Here is a 19,246-nt window from a genome sequence, read left to right on the forward strand (position 1 = left end):
AAAGTGGTACTCGTGGTAGGTAGCAGGTGAACGGGTGGAACGAGTGGAAACCAGAAGTGTAGTAAGGACAGAGCTGAGGTTGGATGCTGGGTTTGGACGTCAGGACAGAAGAGTGGTCAGGAAGGCAAGCCAGGGTCATACACAGATGAGCAAAATAGCAGGAATCTGTAGAACAAGCCAATATCAAACCAGGAATTAGGCAGACAGATCCATCAGAAAGCTGAGTCAGTAACAGGAAATTCACCTGATTCAGGGGACACAGGAACAAGCGAACTGGAGAGCCAAACATCAACCAGCAATCTCTGGAGGCTGATGATTCCCCTATGAAGGCCGTTTGGCACCAGTCCTGGATAAGGGTGTGCGCAGGTCCACACCGGCACATTCCTAATGCATCCTTGTGCATTTCCTGTGCATCTGCGTGCATTCCTACGTCGACGAGTGCAGCCATGTAAACTATGGGCAGGAATGCAAGGTCTTCATCCCGGCTCATGCACACCTTTATTCTAAACAGCATCCTGACAGTTGGACCCGGGATCTAGTCCTGCAGGAGGAGTCCCTAGCCTGAGGGGGCTCTCTCCTGCAGTTTTCTGGAACACTGCCATATGCTCAACAAGGTCCCCCAGCTGTAGCATAGCTGGGGGGCCTATTTGAATGGTGTCATCTGGGATCTTGGTCTAGAGAGCTCGCTGAAGAGAGCATGAGGGAAGTTGGAAGAAGGTGTCCAGCGGCATTGTGAGCCTTGTTTTTCCCTCACTGAAGAGTGCCTGGTGGATATCGGAAGGAGGCAGCAGTTGCTCCTATGGCATTGTTAGTACTGACCTGAACTTAGAGCCCTAGCGCCGGTGTGCAGTTTATTTTTTCTTCAGAAGGCCCCTTGTGACTGCTCTGATGGTGGGCTTTTATAAGAACTTAGTTTCAGCTTTCTTTGCTCAAAGAATGTCTAGTTAAAGTGTCCTTCTTTTTTTTTAGTGTTCCTGGGGTATCCCATGCCACCCGTCTCCCCATCCAAGTCCTATAGAAATAAAGATACATAAAAGACATCCCCTAGTCTACCTATTGAGCCAGAGAATGTGAAAAATGCTGTGTGTCTGACTGCCTCTTCACAAACTTTTGGGAAAGAACCAATCAAAATCTGTTTGTTTAAGGCTACATAAGCAAGTGTTGCACTACCTCCCTCAGGGGCTGCAAGTGAAAGGGTTCCCCACTGCTGCACAGCCAGTCCCTCACTATTTCCCTCATTCATCCAGACACAGAAATCAGTCTTTGGCTTGTTTTTGTTGTTTTATTAGGGGATGATAAATTGGATAGGGTAAGGGGTTATGAGATTCCCAGTGTGACAACAAAGTAACTTCAGGGACACTTCTTCCTTATATACAGATTTATCTTCCATCTTCCTCCTGCACAACATTTGTTCCTCTTTTCCTCATCTTCTGCTGGGTCACTCCTGAGGAAACTGACAGGCCTTTTTATCAGTTCAGCAACAGCCCATTACAGGCAGGAACTCTCAGTCCCTTGAAAATAGCACATATGGAGTGAAACAGCCTATATCATCTCCTTCTGCTTCCCTGTGGCCATTGATCCCAGTTACACTGATTGCATAAAATGCTAGCCCACCTGGCTGCCACCTGCTGCACATGACTGTGTTCCTGTTCCCAGTCATCCTGACTGACACACATGGAGACTCCCCAGGGCAAGGTTAGATAAAGACTTGGCACACCGTTGTCTTCAAGAGAGCATGGGTACAGCTGGTAGTCTCTCCCCTTGTCTGTCCCTGCACCGTGCTGATCTACTCGCTGTCTTTCCTTGCTCTCTCTGCTGCCTCCCTGGCTTGAATCCCTCTAACTGCCTCCTGTGGTGGGATCCTTTCAGGCCAGCCTCCCAAGCTCCAGCCTGAGGTAAACCACCCCCACCCCCTCTCTAAGGCCATCGACAGCCTCCCTCAGCATTGCTTCTACATCTTCCACCCAACACCCCTGCTGGAATGGTCCGTGTCTATTTAGGGGCTTCTTTAGCTCCCTGCCAGTCCCACTCCTGGGAATTGGCTAAAGGCTCCTAAATATTCAAAACAGCTCCTCCTCACCTCCACCCACTAGTTCCAAAACATTCTCCAGCATTCCTAGAAACAGGGAGAGGCACCAGAAAGCTGCCAGGATGAGTCATTTAGCCCTGAAGAATAATCCTGACCCAGATACAGTGAAATATTTTGCCTACACTCCCTTCTAGTCCAGGTTTCGTGTGTGGGGATAGAGTGTTATAAAATAAATATCTACCCTCAGGAGGCACCATTCTAAATACGATAAATACTAGAACCCAAAAATGTGTGGGTCTTTAAATGTACCTCCTTGGGTGTAATATACACAGACTCAAAACATATATATAAATCTAACAATTTTATTAAAGATATTACAAATATTAAAAAATAACCTGAAAACAAATCCACAATTTAGCCAACCACAGTGATGTTTACCCTGGCCTTGGGATCCGATTAGTTGTCTGACGCGTTTTGCGGGCAAACCTTCATCGTCAAAGCCTCGGATCCTATTCAGAAATTCTGTAATCCTATACAAGAATATGTATGAAACATTAATCACTGAGTAGCATATTACATAGGATATTATACAGTATCTTATATGTACATTATTGACTAAACATAACATGCAAACATATCATATCCACCATGAATATAAAAAAGAAGAAAATAATCAACTACATTAAAGAGGAAGTAAACTCAGGTTTTTTTTTTTCTCCTTTTTTCTTATCTGCACAGTAAAGGCATAATGCGCTAGAATGCATCGCATACTAGCACATTATGTGACAATTACCTGCAAACAAAGCCCTCGTTGTCCTCACTAGAGGCCACATCCATCTTCCCCCATCTTCCTTCCTGGTCCGTGGGCTTGGGCTGTGTGACTGGCCGGAGCTGCGTGACATCACTCCTGCATGGGATGCATGCGGGAGCCGCCTCTCAGGGCAAAGGGCTCTGAAGAAACGGCACAGGCAGCCCTTCCTTCAGTGCGCATGCGCCGAAGATGTCATTAGCGTGGTATACAGTAAATATCTCCTAAACGGTGCGAGTTTAGGAGATATTTACAGTACCTATAGCAGTGATGGCGAACCTTGGCACCACAGATGTTTTGGAACTACATTTCCCATGATGCTCAACTACACTGCAGAGTTCAGAGAGCATCATGGGAAATGTAGTTTCAAAACATCTGGGGTGCCAAGGTTCGCCATCACTGACCTATAGGTAAGCCTTATTATAGACTTACCGATAGGTACAAACATTAGAGAGGAGTTTACTTCCTCTTTAAGATTTAGGGTTCATCAAAAATATCAGGTTCTAAAGAGAAACGGTAGAACGTGATATTTTCTAGAGTGTAATATTTTTAATGAACCTTAAATCTTTTATCTAGATTTACGCTTTTGGCAACTCTTGGATATACGTTTTTTTTTGGAGGACTTGGTTCGGTTCCCCACGGGCCTGGCAGGCTGCTTATCATCAACAACTCAGGCTTTTTTTTTTACAGGTGATTATGTTTGATCGATGTATTGTCAATCAATATTAAGTAGTTGATTATGTTGTGAAGGCTTGACCCATCCTTCTTTTTTATATTCATGGTGGACATGATATGTTTGCATGTTATGTTTAGTCAATAATGTACATATAAGATACTACTGTATATAATATGCTATGCAATACTCAGTAATCAATGTTTCACAAATATTCTTGTATAGGATTACAGTATTTCTGAAAAGGATCCGAGGCCCTGATGAAGCAGGTTTGTCCACGAAATCTGTGATTATTAAAGATTGTTTTTTAATATTTGTGATATCTTTAATCAAATGTAGGAAAAGAATTAGCCGCACATCCACGGATTCCAATAGGTTTTAAATACCTTTATTTCCAAAAAGTTGCAAGTGATGACACCAAAGACACCAGCATGAAGTCTCGTAGACGCGTTTCACACATACATCTTGTGCTTAATCATCAAGGTAATGATGTACATGTACATATACACTATATTACCAAAAGTATTGGGACACCTGCCTTTACACACACATGAATTTTAATGGCATCCCAGTCTTACTTCGTAGGGTCCAATATTGAGTTGGCCCCACCCTTTGCAGCTATACCAGCTTCAACTCTTCTGGTAAGGCTGTCCACAAGGTTTAGGAATGTGTCTATGGGAATGTTTGACCATTCTTCCAGAAGCGCATTTGTAAGGTCAGGCACTGATGCTGGATGAGAAGTCCTGGCTCGAAGTCTCCACTCTAATTCATCTCAAAGGTGTTCTATCAGGTTTAGGTCAGGACTCTGTGCAGGCCAATCAATTCCTCCACCCCAAACTCCCTCATCGTTGTCTTTATGGATCTTGCTTTGTTCAAATCATTTGCTGGAGGAGGGATTATGGTGTGGGGTTGTTTTTCAGAGGTTGGGCTTGGCCCCTTAGATCCAATGAAGGGAACTCTTAAGGCGTCAGCAAGCATACCAAGACATTTTGGACAATTTCATGCTCACAACTTTGGGGGAACAGTTTGGGTATGGCCCCTTCTGTTCCAACATGATTGCGCATCCAGGGCCGCTGATAGGGCAGTACTGCCAGCCCTCCTGTACTGGGCCCAGGCCTCGTCAGTACAAAAGGGGGGCCCCCGCACCTGTCAAAGGAGGACCAGCAGTACTGATACATTGCTGATACTTGTAAATATTGTGCAGTTCTGCAGCATTGCATTTTTCTACTATCTGTGCCCCCTTCCCCCTGCTGTCTGGGACCTCAGTGTGCCCTTTTCCCCTGCAGTTCTGCCATTTTCCTTCCTCTACCGCTGGTAGCGGGACGGCACACAGGTGGGTTATTTCAGGATAATAAGCAGGGGGTACCAATTGCTCGCTGTGAGGTGTAGATATTGCCTTCTAGCTGCTATTCCCTTGAATGGGTCTTGTTCAATGGGGGTATAATTTCTGCCATGGCTGCAAGGCATAGCATCATGGAGTTGCATTGTAGTAAAAATAAAAATGTGATATTTTCAGAGGAGGGGGGCCCTGTGAGGTTGGCTGTACGGGGCCCCGTGATTTCTATCAGCAGCCCTGTGCGCACCAGTGCACAAAGCAAGGTCCACAAAAACATGGATGAGCGAGTTTGGGGTGGAGGAACATGACTGGCCTGACCTCAACCCAATAGAACACCTTTGGGGTGAATTAGAAGGGAGAATGCAAGCCAGGCCTTCTTGTCCAACATCAGTGCCTGACCTCACATATGCTCTTCTGGAAGAATGGTCAAACATTCCCATAGACACACTCCTAAACCTTGTGGACAGCCTTCCTAGAAGAGTTGAAGCTGTTATAGCTGCAAAGGATGGGCCAACTCAATATTGAACCCTACGGACTAAAGCTGGATACACACTATACAACTTTTGTTGGTGGATTTCCTTTAGATTTACCTTCTACTATGTAGTGCAAGGACCTGCTTGATTGCATACAAATTGAAAGTGTTTAGGCGTGACCTCATATTATATGGTTTTGGTAAGTCTAAAGCAGCTATGTCCAAACTAAAGCTTTCCAGCTGTTCAGGAACTACAATTCCCATATTGCCTAGTTATGTCTCCGAATGTCAGAGATTTACAATGCCTCATGGGAATTGTAGTTCCTGAACAGCTGGTAGGCCGTAGTTTGGACACCTGTGGTCTAAAGGAAAAAATCTAAAGAAAATTGTATAGTGTGTATACAGCTTTATACTGGAATGCCATTAAAGTTCATGTGTGTGTGTAAAGGCCGGTGTCCCAAAACTTTTGACCAAAATATATGGGTAGATAGATAGATAGATAGATAGATAGATAGATAGATAGATAGATAGATAGATAGATAGATAGATAGATAGATAGATAGATAGATAGATAGATAGATACAGAGGCGTAACTAGAACCTTCAGGGCCCCGATGCAAGAAAACATGAAGGGCCCCCCAGACCCCTGGCCGGGGCCCTTCCCTTCAAGACCGGGGCTCTTCCCACTAATCCTGGGGCTCTTTAATCTCATTGCATGGCCTTTTATTATGGTCCCGCATCAGGATCCTTTCACAAGTTCTGCAATGGGCCCCCTTCCTGCAATCTTGGGGCCTCCCCACAGTGGTGAAATGCCAGGGCCCGGTCGCAAGTGTGACCTTTGAGATCCTAGAAGTTCACCCACTGGTTTGCTACCGGGCCCCCTGGAGCATGGGGCCCGGTAGCGATTGCAACCCCTGCAACCCCTGTAGTTACGCCCCTGGATAGATAGATAGATAGATAGATAGATAGATAGATAGATAGATAGATAGATAGATAGATAGCCTTCCCAGAAGAGTTGAAGCTGTTATAGCTGCAAAGGGTGGACCAATTCAATATTGAACCCTACGGACTAAGACTGGGATGCCATTAAAGTCCATGTGTGTGTAAAGGCAGGCGTCCCAATACTTTTGACCAATATAGTGTAGATAGATTCGATAGATAGATTAGATGGATAGATAGATAGATAGATAGATAGATAGATAGATAGATAGATAGATAGATAGATAGATAGATAGATAGATAGATAGATAGATAGATAGATAGATAGATAGATAGATAGATAGATAGATAGCCTTCCCAGAAGAGTTGAAGCTGTTATAGCTGCAAAGGGTGGACCAATTCAATATTGAACCCTATGGACTAAGACTGGGATGCCATTAAAGTTCATGTGCATGTAAAGGCAGGCGTCCCAATACTTTTGACCAATATAGTGTAGATAGATTCGATAGATTCGATAGATAGATTAGATGGATGGATAGATAGATAGATAGATAGATAGATAGATAGATAGATAGATAGATAGATAGATAGATAGATAGATAGATAGATAGATAGATAGATAGATAGATAGATAGATAGATAGATAGATAGATAGATAGATAGATAGATAGATAGATAGATAGATAGATAGATAGATAGATAGATAGATAGATCAGTTCCAAAGTATAAAACGAGGATTTTGCTTTAAAGTTAGGGGGAAAAAAACGATTTTATTATTCCGGTTTACTACAAAATCAATTATGTCGGCGTACTTAAGGAATCTCAGTGAAATTAAAAAGGGCACACTGGCACCGCGCTAATGTAATTAGCCATAAATAGAGCTTGCGTTAATGACAGTAAATATAATAGTTACATAGTGTAATGACTTTAGATGGGACATTAAAATCTGTTACTCAATTTTGTGAAGAATTATATCATGAGACCCCTCCATTCATTTACAGTCTGCCAAACCCTTCCAAAGATAAATTGCACTTTCATTGCCATAAAACGCCCGTTATATTGGTACCAAATTGGAATTTTAAATCTTTGCCGTCATTAAAGAGGAGAGCCAGCTGATGGAGTGTTTTGCCTGCCCAGGAAAACAGTTTTAAGAACGATCCCTCAAAATCAGAATACATTCCTATTGACAGGCTTAACGTTTGATAATATTTACGTACATCGCTTCCTTTTTCTTTTTCATATTTTTCTTTTTTGCGTTTTCCCATTCTACAATTCCTGCCTGTAGAAGCGTAGATAAAACTTTAGCGGGAACCCATTACGGAGAACATGGTGTATCCCTGGACTGGTGGCAGTTCACTAATTAGATAAAGTAACAGGCGCCTGTCAGCGCTCAGATTAATGTTACGATGTAATTATAAATTTGTTCTTGCGGCGGTCATTTTGATTAATTAAGCAGAACTCCAGGCACCTATCAATAAAAACAATGAAGTCTGTGAAGTCAGGGAAAAAAAATACAGTTAGTAGAAAGATCTGAAACTGCCTTTGTATTAGCTTCCCGTACTCCCCTGCACAGCAGGGCTTGGTCTAGGAGCAGGAGGGAGAGCAGTCTACAGTAATGGTGGCCATATACAGGGCTGCTGATAGAGGGGCCACCACTGGTCCTCTTGTAGGGGGCTCGAGCACACAGGGGGGCCCACGTAGTGATGGGCAACAAATACAGAAATCTTCCTCCAGCAGCTGAAAGCTGATCTCTCTCCCTCTCCCTGCACCCAGCTTTTATCTGCTGAGAAAGGTACAGTTGTCCCTCACTAATACCCCTCCCTGTGCGGGCCCCCCTCCTAGCACTGGCTCTAATGTTATCTCTGCTCCTGAGTTTGTAATCTCTGCTCCTGAGTTTATCTCTGCTCCTGAGTTTGTTATCTCTGCTCCTGAGTTTATCTCTGCTCCTGAGTTTGTTATCTCTGCTCCTGAGTTTTTTATCTACGTACCTCTGCTCGTTTGTTATCTCTGCTACTGGGTTTGTTATCTCTGCTCCTGAGTTTGTTGTCTCTGCTACTGAGTTTATTATCTCTGCTCCTGAGTTTTTTTTATCTCTGCTACTGGGTTTGTTATCTATGTATCTCTACTCCTAAGTTTATCTCTGCTCCTGAGTTTGTTATCTCTGCTACTGGGTTTGTTATCTCTGCTCCTGAGTTTGTTATTTCTGCTACTGGGTTTGTTATCTCTGCTCCTGAGTTTTTTATCTCTGCTACTGGGTTTGTTATCTCTGCTACTGGGTTTGTTATCTCTGCTCCTGAGTTTGTTATTTCTGCTACTGGGTTTGTTATCTCTGCTCCTGAGTTTGTTATTTCTGCTACTGGGTTTGTTATCTCTGCTCCTGAGTTTTTTATCTCTGCTACTGGGTTTGTTATCTCTGCTCCTGAGTTTATTTCTGCTACTGGGTTTGTTATCTCTGCTCCTGAGTTTTTTATCTCTGCTACTGGGTTTGTTATCTCTGCTACTGGGTTTGTTATCTCTGCTCCTGAGTTTGTTATCTCTGCTACTGGGTTTGTTATCTCTGCTCCTGAGTTTTTCTCTGCTCCTGAGTTTGTTATCTCTGCTACTGGGTTTGTTATCTCTGCTCCTGAGTTTGTTATCTCTGCTACTGGGTTTGTTATCTCTGCTCCTGAGTTTGTTATCTCTGCTACTGGGTTTGTTATCTCTGCTCCTGAGTTTATCTCTGCTCCTGAGTTTGTTATCTCTGCTACTGGGTTTGTTATCTCTGCTCCTGAGTTTGTTATCTCTGCTACTGGGTTTGTTATCTCTGCTCCTGAGTTTATCTCTGCTCCTGAGTTTGTTATCTCTGCTCCTGAGTTTATTTCTGCTACTGGGTTTGTTATCTCTGCTCCTGAGTTTTTTATCTCTGCTACTGGGTTTGTTATCTCTGCTACTGGGTTTGTTATCTCTGCTCCTGAGTTTGTTATCTCTGCTACTGGGTTTGTTATCTCTGCTCCTGAGTTTTTCTCTGCTCCTGAGTTTGTTATCTCTGCTACTGGGTTTGTTATCTCTGCTCCTGAGTTTATCTCTGCTACTGGGTTTGTTATCTCTGCTCCTGAGTTTGTTATCTCTGCTACTGGGTTTGTTATCTCTGCTCCTGAGTTTATCTCTGCTCCTGAGTTTGTTATCTCTGCTACTGGGTTTGTTATCTCTGCTCCTGAGTTTATCTCTGCTCCTGAGTTTGTTATCTCTGCTACTGGGTTTGTTATCTCTGCTCCTGAGTTTATCTCTGCTCTTGAGTTTGGCATCTGTACTCCTGAGTTTTTTGTCTGCTCCTGAGTTTATTTCCGCTCCTGAGTTTGTTATCTCTGCTACTGGGTTTGTTTGTTACCTCTGATCCTAAATTTATCTCTGCTCCTGAGTTTGTCATCTCTACTCCTGAGTTTTTTGTCTGCTCCTGAGTTTATTTCCGCTCCTGAGTTTGTTATCTCTGTAACTATGTTTCTCTCCCTCTATCTCTCTGATGCCAGAGCTTTAACTGCCCAGCCTGTATATTTTTTTCATCTCATCTTTATTTTTATTGATTAAATCAGTTTTTTTCTTTTAGATTTATCAGGAATTATGTGAGTTGTGTTGTATTTGTGTCTGCTAATAATGATTTTATTGTAATTTTAGCTAAATATATCTTTTAATATTTTCTTGGGGGGGCCCTGTCAGGTAGTCTGTACGGGACCCCGTGATTTCTATCAGCAGCCCTGGCCATACATGCATCGATAAATGCTTAATTTCTTTTCGGATTGATTCCCTTCCAGAATGAATCAATCTACAGCCAAAAACCCATTCGATCAATATGCCACATGCAAGGAAGTGAATTTGGATCAATAATTAAGATGCAGTTGTGACTTACAATCATAAGTCATTGATCACGTCTCTATTTCCACCATGTGATCTCACATTCTGATCGCTCGAAATACAATCATATTCATGAACAAAATATCTGGGTGCTGCCGATCAATGCAAAATGATCGATTATATTCTGTCCTGGTCGACTGACCCAGTTTGATCGAATCCCATCAAAATTGAGTAAAAATTGAAGGGAAAGTTATGGCTATTCCTTTTTTTGGAGATTCAATCATGTGGATAAAAAAAATCAAAGCATGTGTGGCCACTAGACATGTGCACGGCCAACATTTTTGTTTTGTTTCGTTTTCATGTCATTCAATATTTGAGGAATTTCATTTTGTCATATTTGTTATGTTGAACTGATTCGTTTTAGGGATTCGTTTCATATCTTCATCATTAGTTTCATATACTGTATTTGTTTGTATCACAAAGAGATTCAAATTCATTGTGAAGAATAGCTGGTTGTTAAGGAGCAGGCGGCTGCCACATCCTTAGCAACCATGGCTCATCTGCTGTCAGCGGGATTCCCCACTGACAGTAAAATGTAAAAAAACAAGCGTTGGCATTAAAAAAAATGTAAAAGCGTGGGGTTCCTCCCCCCCCCCCCCCCAATCCATGACAGGCCCTGGTATAGATTTTAAGGGGAACCCCACGCCAAAATTAAAATGGCATGGGGTCTCCCCAAAAATTCTATACCAGACCCTTACCCAAGCATGCAGGCCAGGAAAAGGGGGGAGGGGGGGAACAAGCGAGTGCCCCCTCCTGAACCACACCAGGCCACATGCCCTCAACATGGGGGGGATGCTGTGGGGGAGGGGGGCTCCCCTCCCCCAAAGCACCTTGTCACTATGTTGAAGAGGACAAGTGCCCCTTCCTACAACCCTGGGTGGTGGTTGTGGGGGTCTATGGGCAGGTTTTAACACCAGGGCCCCCAGATCTTATGTGAATTAGTATGGAATATATGTAGAAAAAGGGGGGGTTACAGATCGACCGGATTCGGTAGAATATATGGAATATATATTACCCTCTCTCATTCACTCAAAAAAGTTGTGAAAAGTACATAAAACAGTAGACAGTTTTAGACAAGTACTTTACTAAAAAAAAAAAAGCAAAAAAAAGTAAATCCAGCGTCAATCGCGATGAATGCTGACCGCCGACCCGGAAAAACAAACATAAAAAAAGAGGTCCCCATGCGATGCTTGCCTCCCGGCGACTGACAGCCCCAGGTTCCCACCAACCATAAATAAACAAAGGGGTGGGATCACCAGTGACAGCAGGCAACCCCCATCCCTTTGTTAATTTAGAATTGTTAAGCACCCGCCAAATGACAGCTCAGGTTTCCAGTGCCAATGGTAAATAACCAAAGGGGCGAGGTCACCTGTCATTGGATGACCCCGCCCCTTTGTTTATTTACTGCCAGTGGGAACCCCAGCTTTCTGTCGGCGGGTGACTAGCAACGCTAAATAAATCAGTGACAGTGGTTGACCCTGCCCGTTTGTTTATTGTCGGTGGGAACCCGAGCTGTCAGTAGCCGGGAGGCAAGCGTCACATGTGGACCTCATTTTTTGTTTGGTTTTTTTTTGGGTCCACGGTCAGCGTTCATCGTGATGAACATAGCATTTACTTCGAGTGACATTTTTTTTTTTTTTTTGGGGGGGTGGTTATTTAAGGACTTGTTAACAACTATCCCCTGTCTTTGTTTCCATTTCACACAAACCTGCAGCAAGTAAAGCCCAGAACAGCTCAAAGCAACCACAAACTGGTCCACTGATTACAGGGGAGCCAAAGAGGACCAAATTTCCCTAACCTTTCTAGCAATCTATCTAGGAGGGTGCTACACGAGGTAGACAACTTATTTTATAAGTGCTCACAGAGGCAACAGAGGAGATGACCGAGTAACTGGGTGAGGGTGCTGCCGAGGAGCAATCTGGAACAGCGACTGGTACCGGAACCCAAAGCATGCTGGAAGCCCATCCAAGACAGGCAGAGATTGGCAACCGGGAAAACCAATAGCAGGCAGGGCAAAAGCATCATGGTCGGTTGACAGGCCTAGATCACACAAGGAAATCAAAAGAATCATGGTCAAGCTGAAGGTCAGTAAAAGTAAGCCATAATCAGGAGGCAGCCAATGTCAATTTAAGAATCAGCAGAGACCGGCCATGGTCTGGAACAAGACAAGGTCAATAGCAGCCAGGCAGAGTCCAAGTACAGGCTAGATGAAGACCATCCATAAACGTCCTGATTCAACTCTGTTCCATAAATAGGCCATCTGGCGCAAAGATTGGAATAAGGCATGCGCACCTAATTTTGTAGTGTGTTCATGCAATAAAGGTGCACCCTTGTTCTGTGTATTGACACATGTATTGTTCTGATGCCGTCCTGGCAGAGGGGTCGATGAATGTCATAATCTACCTCCATCCATTTACAAAATGCCTTGTATTGTGTGAAAAGAACACAAGACGTTTTGTGAGGGGAAGAGGTGGAGAGTTACCGACTTGCTATTACTGATCGACCGATATCGTTTTTTTTAAAGCCGATATTGATACCAATATTTTGGCCATTGAATATCGGTATCGGCTGATATTGGCCGATATTTTTGTACATTTATAAAAAAAAAATGTTTGTTTTCTTGACAGGTACTGTTGTGGAGGGATCTGGGGGTCTAAAGGACCTCAAACCCCTCCTTTGCACTTAAAAGCATTCAAAACGCCAAGTTTGGCTGTTTTGAATGCTGTCATTTTTTTTAATTTGGCGCCGAGTACCCGGAAGTGACATCACTGACAAATGACATAATTTCTACATGGAGACCCGATCAGAGCTGAATGATGCTTTGATCGGTTCTTCGGCGGCCATGCAGGCTGGTTGCCCAGGTCTCCCGGTGGGACAGGAGACCCGGGCGAGCTGCGGATGGCGGCAGGAGGGGGAGGGGACGTCCCCTCCCGCTCCTTGTAATGACAGCCGAGAGGCTTCTCAGCCGCATCGGTTGTCATTACAAGACAGCCGACCATAGGCTATGGACGCCAGTACCGGAGTGATTCCTCTAGCTGCAGGCATCACTCCGGTACAGCACTTTCCCGAAATATCGGCAATATCGGTAACCTCAGGGGCCGATTCCGATATATCGGGGAAAGTGCATATCGGCCCTCGATATATTGGCATTGCCGATAATCAGTCGATCCCTACCTATCCTCATTGTACTAAAGCTGGAACTGTCAGTCTCAGCCCCGTACACTACAGTACACGCCCTTACAATAGTGTTAGGAATGAAAGAAGCTAAGAGTTTTACCTAATGCAGCAGCATTCACACATGGGACACCCATCGTTCGGCATGTTTTAGTTTTAAATAGCAAATGTCCAAAAATAGTTTTTATTCCTTGAGTTTAGCCTTGACATAAAAAGATCAAAAAACGCTCAGCCATACATAACAAAATTGGCCATATCCTCTAAAAATTGTGCTTCCGGCAACAGGTGCAGTCAAGAGAACCATTCACAAAACACAAGAGGGGAAATCTTGCAGTGCAATTTTGTTTTACTAAAAAATTGTATCTTAGGACCATCTATAAGCTCGTAGTGCAGTGAGCACTATGTATAACAGCAATCCAATATTCCCCCGACTCACAAGGCTTGCCCCAGGCTTCCTCTCGGCATAGACGCCGAATGTGTGATGACGTATTCCTGTTGGCCCCCGAAGAGTTACACCAAGGAAAAGGTGTCAGCATATACTGTAACTTTAGAAATTGAAACACTTTATATTGGCGGTGGATACAATCTGCGATGTTGATTTTTCTTAAAAGGACTGTTACGCATAGACTTCATTGTCTGTTTTATGCTATATACGGGAAATACATATATTTATGAGAAGCATCATAAAAGTTGTATTTATTTTGTTTTTGTGCCAGATGCTTCAAAATATCTTAGTGTAGCACGGCCCCCTTGACGACTGCTGGATAATACACTCTCGGGTCCCCCTGGGTTACCGTTAGCAACACCGGCATTCACAGATTAACACTTTAATTCTTGGCTCAGTCAATAATCAATCCAGGGTTTTTTTTTGTTTTTGGTGTTTTATTTTAATTAGGGATGGGAGAAGGGAAGAGTGGGATACTCCAAACTGAACTATTCACAATTGATGAGGACTTCTGCCTGAAGATGCAGCCTGGCTGCAGATTCACCTGGCCACTAGATGAATTTAGGTTAAGTCTGTGTACAGATAATTTAGTTGGATACATTATCTTCGGAATACCTGCCTAGTATCCCCTTTCACTCCACAGACTGACACCCGTCCTCTGACTATCCTACACCGGGGTAGCCCCCCTCAGGTCAGGCCTCTAGACAAGATCCACTGTATTCACGATACTGGTTTTCAAGCATCTCCAGTGTCTCTACCTCTTCAGTCAGTTCTCTTAGACCTCTGGGTTCAGCTCCTTTCCTCTGGTCCCAGGCCGACTGCCTGTGACCACATCCCACTGCTATAGAGGAGGAGGCAGCCACCACCCTCCCTCCAGGACTCTGCTCACCAGCCAAAGACCTCGCAGCACATGTGCTCTCTGCTTTTATACAGTATCCTATAATGCACCGAGACAGCCAGTCTCTACCGATCATTGGAACTGTATCAAAGCCTGTGTACTCATTGGTCAGGTTTCCTCCCACTGTCCAACATGCCTCCCTATTGGACCAGTCTGAAAACTCTATCTAGACCCAATGAATCACACACTGAACATACTGAGCAGACCTAACTCACAGATCCTGCTCTCTGGTAGGTAGAAAGCAATATAGATTCCCCTGCTGCTCCTCTGATTGGCAGACAGAGCCAAAAACTATACTCTCTCATTAGGACCTACCTAGGAGGGTGCTACATCAACACTGTTTTTTTTTTTTTTTTTCATTTTTTTGCCCCCTTTCTGCTGACTTTTAATATTAGGACACCTACCTGTCCTTGAATCCAGAGATGTCGGCATCCCAGCCGATGTTTTCATCGTCTTTTGGGTGCTGCCCAGTGGCGGCCTGTGTATAGGGGGCACAGGGGTGCCCCCCCCCAAAAAAAAAAATTAAAAAAAAAGATTAAAAAAAAAATTCAATTTTTAGTCCACTAGGGGCGCCGGACTTAGTGGTGGCTATGGAGGGGGTGGGGTTTTCCACCCCACCTGCAGCGGGGAGAGGCGCCGATTGGCAGCCTTCTGGGGGTCACCGGGGCGCAGAGCAATGCGCCCCGACACTCCCCACTTTTGTGATGTCCTGGCTGTGATTGGTCCAGACTGCAGCCTGGACCAATCATCATTCAGGACATCCTGACTCTGCTGACGTCATTGGGGGTGGTGCCGGTGCGTGCGTCAGTCACTCACCATAATCGCCCGATCTCCTTCCCGCCGGACCTGCCCGCCGCCGTCAGGAGTCCCCACACTCCGCACTGTCTGGGCTGGCAGCCGGGCTGATGGCTGCTCACTGCAGCTGGCCCCGCAGGCAGCCATCCAGTAGCTCAGGAGGGGTGGACCGGAGCGGTGACTGACCGTGACTCACTAGGGGGTGGAGCTGCTTGTCGGGACGGGAAGAAGCGGGGGGCTGCTCCAGGGCTCCAGCCTCCAGGTAAGTGCACTGCTCTCAGTCGGGGCACGCACGCTAAACTCTGCATTGGGGGCATGTGTACGCTGTTCATTGCATTGATGGGGGCAGGCACGCTAAACTCTGCATTGGGGGCGTGTGTACGCTTTTCATTGCATTGATGGGGGCATGCACGCTAAACTCTGCATTGGGGGCATGTGTACGCTGTTCATTGCATTGAAGGGGACACGCACACTAAACTCTGCATTGGGGGCATGTGTACGCTGTTCATTGCATTGAAGGGGGCACGCACGCTGAACTCTGCATTGGGGGCATGTGTACGCTGTTCATTGCATTAAAGGGGGCACGCACACTGAACTCTGCATTAGGGGCATGTATGTTGGTCACTACATTGGGGGCATGCACGCTGATCTCTGCATTGGGGGCATGTATGCTGGTCACTACATTGGGGGCACGCACACTGATCTCTGCATTGGGGGCACGCACGCTGATCTCTGCATTGGGGGCATGTATGCTGGCCACTGCATTGGGGGCATGTATGCTGGTCACTGCATTGGGGGCATGTATGCTGGTCACTGCATTGAAGGGGGCACGCACGCTGATCTCTGCATTGGGGGCATGTATGCTGGTCACTGCATTGGGGGCATGTACACTGGTCACTGCATTGGGGGCATGTACGCTGGTCACTGCATTGGGGGAATGGTATGCTGGTCACTGCATTGGGGGCATGTACGCTGGTCACTGCATTGGGGGCATGTACGCTGGTCACTGCATTGGGGGAATGGTATGCTGGTCACTGCATTGGGGGCATGTACGCTGGTCACTGCATTGGGGGCATGTATGTTGGTCACTGCATTGGGGGCATGTACGCTGATCTCTGCATTGGGGGAATGGTATGCTGGTCACTGCATTGAAGGGGGAATGTATGCTGGTCTCTGCATTGGGGGCATGTACACTGATCTCTGCATTGAAGGGGGCATGTACACTGGTCACTGCATTGAAAGGGGGCACGCTGGTCACTGTGCATTGAAAGGGGGAACGCTGGTCACTGTGCATTGAAAGGGGGTACGCTGGTCACTGTGCATTGAAAGGGGGCACGTTGGTCACTCTGCATTGAAAGGGGGCACGCTGGTCTCTCTGCATTGAAAGGGGGCACGCTGGTCACTGTGCATTGAAAGGGGGCACGCTGGTCACTGTGCATTGAAAGGGGGCATGCTGGTCACTCTGCATTAAAAGGGGGCACGCTGGTCACTGTGCATTGAAGGGGGGCACGCTGGTCACTGTGCATTGAAAGGGGGCACGCTGGTCACTCTGCATTGAAAGGGGGCACGCTGGTTTCTCTGCATTGAAAGGGGGCACTCTGGTCACTGTGCATTGAAATGGGGCACACTGGTCACTCTGCATTAAAAGGGGGCACGCTGGTATCTCTGCATTGAAAGGGGGGCACACTATACCTTAATTACTGAAGGCCCCTTTCACACTTGTGCCCACTAGTATCTCACTTACTACACTGAAGCCATCTTTGCACTATGTCACCCATGTCCCTTTAGTATCTCACTTATTACATTGTAGCCATCTTGGCACTATATTGCCTGTGCCCCTAAAATTTCTCACTACCTGGAAATAATCTTGTCACCATTTCACGGTGTCCCTCTAATATCTCTCTTACTACACTGAAGACATCTTATCACCATGTTGCCCATGTTCCTCTAGTATCCTACTTACTACATTGAAGCCATCTCATGATTCTGTTGCCTGTGTCCCTCTAATATCCTACTTACTACATTGAAGCCATCTTGTCATGATGTTGTCCGTATCCTTCTAGTATCTCACTTAACTGCACTGAAGCCACCTTGTCACTATATTGTCCATATCCCTCTAATACCTAACTTACTCCACTGAAGCCAACTTGTCACTGTGTTGCCTGTGTCCCTCTAGTATCTCACTTACTACATTGAAGCCATCTTGGCACTTTGCTGCCTGTGTCTAACAAATATCTTACCTACTACCATGAAGCCATCTTGTCACCATATTGCTTATGCCCCTCTAATATCTCACCTACTACAATGAAGCCATCTTATCACTATGTTGTCCATGTCCCTCTAATATCTCACTTACTACATTGGAGACATTGTTTCACTATGTTGCCCATGTTCCTTTAATATCTGACTCACTACAATGAAGCCATCTTGTCACCATGTTGACCGTGTCCCTCTGATTGAAGCTATTTTAGTGCTATGTTGCCCATGTCCTTTTAGTATATCAGTTTTGCACATCGAGAGGCTGAAATTTTTGCCCATTCCTCCTTGCAAAACAGCTCGAGCTCAGTGAGGTTGGATGGAGAGCGTTTGTGAACAGCAGTTTTCAGTTCTTTCCACAGATTCTAGATTGGATTCAGGTCTGGACTTTGACTTGGCCATTCTAACACCTGGATATGTTTATTTGTGAACCATTCCACTGTAGATTTTGCTTTATGTTTTGGATCATTGTCTTGTTGGAAGACAAATCTCCGTCCCAGTCTCAGGTCTTTTGCAGACTCCATCAGGTTTTCTTCCAGAATGGTTCTGTATTTGGCTCCATCCATCTTCCCATCAATTTTAACCATCTTCCCTGTCCCTGCTGAAGAAAAGCAGGCCCAAACCATGACGCTGCCACCACCATGTTTGACAGTGGGGATGGTGTGTTCAGGGTGATGAGCTGTGTTGCTTTTATGCCAAACATAACGTTTTGCATTGTTGCCAAAAAGTTTGATTTTGATTTCATCTGACCAGAGCACCTTCTTCCACATGTTTGGTGTCTCCCAGGTGGCTTGTGGCAAACTTTAAATGACACTTTTATGGATATCTTTAAGAAATGGCTTTCTTCTTGCCACTCTTCCATAAAGGCCAGATTTGTGAAGTATACGACTGATTGTTGTCCTATGGACAGAGTCTCCCACCTCAGCTTTAGATCTCTGCAGTTCATCCAGAGTGATCATGGGCCTCTTGGCTGCATCTCTGATCAGTCTTCTCCTTGTATGAGCTGAAAGTTTAGAGGGACGGCCAGGTCTTCTTAGATTTGCAGTGGTCTGATACTCCTTCCATTTCAATATTATCGCTTGCACAGTGCCCCTTGGGATGTTTAAAGCTTGGGAAATTTTTTTATATCCAAATCCGGCTTTAAACTTCTCCACAACAGTATCTCGGACCTGCCTGGTGTGTTCCTTGTTCTTCATAATGCTCTCTGCGCTTTAAACGGACCTCTGAGACTATCACAGTGCAGGTGCATTTATACGGAGACTTGATTACACACAGGTGGATTCTATTTATCATCATTAGTCATTTAGGTCAACGTTGGATCATTCAGAGATCATCACTGAACTTCTGGAGAGAGTTTGCTGCACTGAAAGCAAAGGGGCTGAATAATTTTGCACGCCCAATTTTTCAGTTTTTTATTTGTTAACAAAGTTTGAAATATCCAATAAATTTCGTCCCACTTCATGATTGTGTCCCACTTGTTGTTGATTCTTCACAAAAAATTACAGTTTTATATCTTTATGTTTGAAGCCTGAAA

General features: G+C 45.0%; 1 protein-coding gene across 1 annotated transcript in view; it reads left to right on the plus strand.

The window, feature by feature from the left end:
* Positions 1–19,246, plus strand: part of LOC309564877 (ninjurin-1-like) — a gene marked incomplete at its 5' end in the record, with an annotated part of 108,992 nt that overhangs the window by 43,876 nt on the left and 45,870 nt on the right. The window lies entirely within an intron of this gene.

Source organism: Pelophylax lessonae (genome assembly GCF_965119305.1).
Source record: "Pelophylax lessonae genome assembly, chromosome: 10".
NCBI lineage: Eukaryota > Metazoa > Chordata > Amphibia > Anura > Ranidae > Pelophylax > Pelophylax lessonae.